General features: G+C 33.5%; 1 long non-coding RNA gene across 1 annotated transcript; it reads right to left on the bottom strand.

Moving 5' to 3' along the window:
• Nucleotides 1-364: 364 nt before the first annotated feature.
• LOC117340253 lies at nucleotides 365-4250 on the bottom strand. Its single transcript, XR_004535416.1, has 2 exons — nucleotides 4095-4250; nucleotides 365-3658 (listed from the first exon to the last, which is right to left on the bottom strand). It is a non-coding gene; the product is annotated as an uncharacterized LOC117340253 (long non-coding RNA).
• Nucleotides 4251-4611: the final 361 nt, after the last annotated feature.

The raw sequence follows: 4611 nt of genomic DNA, 5'->3' as shown, positions 1-4611 counted from the left end.
ACGGGAACATGTGATGTTTACGGAATGTTTCGCTCGGTTGCAATTCCATAGCAGTCTACGTTTTGATATGATCAACACGTATACTCACCTTTCGTTTAAAGTACGGAAGCAGTAGTTTTTATCAGCATACTATTTAGAACACCTTAATCGCAGGCACGCATTGTTTCCCCATAATTTAATTATGTTTGCATGATCTTGTGCGTTCATTTTGATTTCAGTTTTTTCCTGCAGTGATATTTTTGTTGATTTAAGGTTATTTCTATTTATAGTCGTAGGAATAGCTCTGGTCCGTGTCACAGTGCTCGAGTGTGAAGTATCTTTTACTGATATAACAGTATCAAACAAATCATAAAAATAATGTTGGTTAAATATAATTCAATTTATTGTTTTCACAAAACCATGTATAGAGAAACAGAAATAGTATGCACGAGTCGGTAGTACACATATATAGTACGTATATCATTTCATTATACATTGAATGTACATTTGTGTCAATGACCCTGTCGTAAAATGTAACGTATATTTAACACATTAAGCTTCATGTCTTAAATGATAATAATTTCATTACAACTACAATGCTATGACATTTTTTAATATTCTCTGTTGTATTTATGTTGCAGCGAGATAAAGTATTTTGAGATCTCAGGACAATGGAGTTCCCCAAACGAAATGGAGAACTTATTTGTTTAATCTCCTTTTTTTCTTCTTATGTTTTGTTGACATAGTAGCCACAAGGAGGCTTATGTTTGGTCGAAATTTAGACATTGATTTATATCGACGATCAGTTGTTCTGTATGTCATCTTTTGCAGTCTAATATACATATTTTTGTGAGCAAACGGCATGCCGGTTTGCAACAAATTTGATCAAATGAGTTGATTATGTCCCGCTGAAACATACAAGTTTCAAATGTTTTGTTGAAATTTACAAACAACTTAACAAAAACATGTCAACAACAAGACTCATAGTCAGCCATGATAAATACTAAAATTGATATGTTCAGTTGCTATAAAGTAGTCAGCCATGATAAATACTGAAATTGATCTGTTCACTTGCTATAAAGTAGTCAGCCATGATAAATACTGAAATTGATCTGTTCACTTGCTATAAAGTAGTCAGCCATGATAAATACTGAAATTGATCTGTTTAGTTGTTATATAATAGTCAGTCATGATAAATACTGAAATTGATCTGTTTAGTTGTTATATAATAGTCAGCCATGATAAATACTGAAATTGATCTGTTCAGTTGTTATATAGTAGGGATTTCAAGGCTTGATGAATATCATAAATATCAATATCACTGGATATGATATTTTGATAATCTTTGAATATCATTATAGTGACGACCTATATTTTAGATTATATAAGGAGCACATACAATACACATTTGTTATGTGTACGAATGTAAGATCACCGGATTTGTTATTTCGATGGCCCTTAAACATCAATATATAGGGTACACAAACATAGAATAAAAATGTGTTTTATGTATGATTGTTTTATAAGTAGTCGGGAAGACAAATATTAAGAAATGACCAGTTCACATGCACTAGATAATGAGCGTTACGATTTCATTTTGGAGTAAATAAGATATCACAACAGAGTGATAGATCTATGACTTGTTCACCATTAACAAGACTTGTAAATAGTTTATTATATATGCCGTTAGATAATTGAATTCCTTTTATTTAAGGATAGAATGTTGCTTTGGTCGATTTCTTTGGTTGATAAATTGAATTGCTTTTTTAGACAAATTTAATGAACTTGGAAGCATCACGTCTACGGTTTATTCTTCATGAGACGTATGATTATGTTTCGAATATTCGACATTATGTTTCAGGGAGCAGACTGAAGCCTTTTTTGACGCTTTAAGATAAATTTCAAGGGAACAGTTATATGAATATAGATCTGGAAATCTTTTTTCTCAAATAAAAACAGATAAACAGCCTATTTACGACAGTAGCGTTTACAGTTAATCCAGGGTGTCAAAATAAAAAAAATATTTAATTTCCATTCATTAATATTTTTTCTGTAACGTGTCATTTTAGTGAATATTAATCAACGATATGACCGTCAGATATTATTACTACATAAAATAAACATAACGTCCGTATACTGAATAAGGGTGCTGATGGTGATGATGATAACGATAATAAAGACTTAAATGCTAAAATATTGAACAATGCTAAATATACGTATCTGATCCTGTGTATACTTCATACGCAATGTTGTATGTTTTTATCATGTTTGTAGTTAACTAAATTGTCGTTAGGCCAAAGGTATCAAAAAACGAAATGCATTGAACTGGACTTATCTACTAACTGCCAGCTGCCATCGTTGTTGTAAAGACCGAGTCCCACAGGTAAGACAAGTAAGGGCGCGAGCAGTTAGCGTTACTGGGTGAGATGATTTTATTTCTATTGAATGATGTTACATGCGCAGGTGAGCTAGTTGAACGACCTCAATCCTTTGGCGATAAATAGAATCGTTCACCGCCACAATTAAAATGACACTTCTCATTTATCTAATTTACAGCAAATTCTCGAAAATCAATAAGGACAAGTTAATATAAAAATACCCGATATGCTAAGAAGTGTGTTGGAATGTGTTGAACAGACCTATTCTTAAAACTAGATTTAGAACTATATCTACGTGTTCACATGTTAGATCTAATTATTGACGTGGTAACAGACAGTTTATAAAACGTTCCTATTATGTGATACAATCGCTGGGATATGTAACTCGAACATTCGTGGTAATGTTATTTTTGGATTGTTTGTAAAGAGTAGGAATATATTACTACTCGTGGTCATTAGACAAATCTGGGGCATTAGACAACAAATCTAGGGCATTAGACAACTCTAGGGCATAAGACAACACTGGGACATTAGCTATCACTTGGATATTAGATAACTCTAGGATAAATAGGAAACTCTGGGGTATTTGACAAATCTGAGCCATGGGACATTTCTGGGACATTAGACAACTTTGGGGCATTAGGTAACTCTGGGACATTATACATCTCTAGGGCAGAATACAACTCTAGGACATTAGCCATTAGACATTGGAAACTTCATTTTACTAAATAGGTAACAAGGCGTAAATTTAAAGTTTAATTTGACAAGTATTCTTGAACAATTTGAATCTAATTCGAAACATAAGCGTCATCACAAGCTAGTTTAATCAATAGTGCGAGTCGCATAAGATAGCCTCATTAAACACAATTGTTTTTTGAAACATACCAGAATGTTCTGGCATCATAATATACATTGTACACCGGTGTATTATAGTGCGAGTATGTATTATATTGTTACAAATATATATACTGTAGATATTTATATTAAGGTGCATTTCGCGAAGAATCCTTTAACAAGAGTCTGACAATATAATGACTTTATATTTAACCTGAATGAATTGGGGTATAATATCATAATACAAGTGTGTCCAACTTTTCTCGCAAAGACTATATAGCTCCATTATGCTGGATTTGTAATGTAGGAATTCCAATCGGACAGGCCATTCGGATGCTCTCAGCGGCTAATGGAATGTCCAGGTCAAAGCTGCTGGATAGTCCTGCATCCATCCGACACGCTTGGATTGCTTTTCTCAGTGCCAAATAAACTGATATTGCCAGCAGATGTGGAGGTTCGCCCACACCCTGTAAAATCATCTCATACAATGGTAGACTTTATTGGAATACACGACCCTTTCGTAATAAATGTCCGAAGATATATATATTTATTTCGTAAAAGTGGAAAAGTTTTACCGTTAGATTGAATGCAATGTTTTCTTTTACCGTCTAAATAACGTTTCGAATTTTATTGGGTCTTACTAGTCATCAAAAGGGGACAACAATTATATTTTCGCAAACTGCCCCTTTTACGTCAAACAGGCATATCTGTTACGTATCCCTGAAACTTGTGCATCTCATTTATTCAAACAGTGACCTATGATTAAAAACGGAACAGACTGATAATTTTCTTTGGTAGGCTATTTTACGTAAAGATTAATTTTCTGTCTTCGTTTTTATTTTATATATGTGGGATACTAAATCGTTGCCAAAAGACGAAAGCCATTTATCTTATAGTGTTTACCTTGGAGGAATAAACAGTGCCCTTGTTTGAACACTCCTTGAGTATGGAAACCTTCATCCGACGGGGTATGTTCCTAACTCCCGGAAGTTTGTAATCGACCGGCCCATATGCGGAGATGTGACCTTGAGGTGAGAATTCTAATTCTTCCATTGTGATCCAGCCATATCCCTAATGATTATAGAACGATTCTGTTTTAGTTTCAAGAGAGTTGCAATAAACGTATTTATATCAAATAGTTTGATATCATGAAGACAGATTGATCTATAAATATCATATTGATGTACATAATAGTTTATAACAATAAAGGCTAAACGCGCTCCATATTAACTCGTAATTAGTAATTAAACATAGTCTAAAAAAAGTGATCAATATTGATTTCAAAGGAATCGGAACAGACCTGAACAAATCCTCCCTCAATCTGTCCAACATCAAGACTCGGGTTCAAACTCCGTCCTATATCCATAACTATTTCAGTGTCCAGAACCTGTATGAATTGGACAAAATAAAGATGTGAGAT

Source organism: Pecten maximus, chromosome 13 (genome assembly GCF_902652985.1).
Source record: "Pecten maximus chromosome 13, xPecMax1.1, whole genome shotgun sequence".
In the NCBI taxonomy this organism is placed as follows: domain Eukaryota; kingdom Metazoa; phylum Mollusca; class Bivalvia; order Pectinida; family Pectinidae; genus Pecten; species Pecten maximus.
This window is presented reverse-complemented; position numbering and strand designations above follow the sequence as displayed.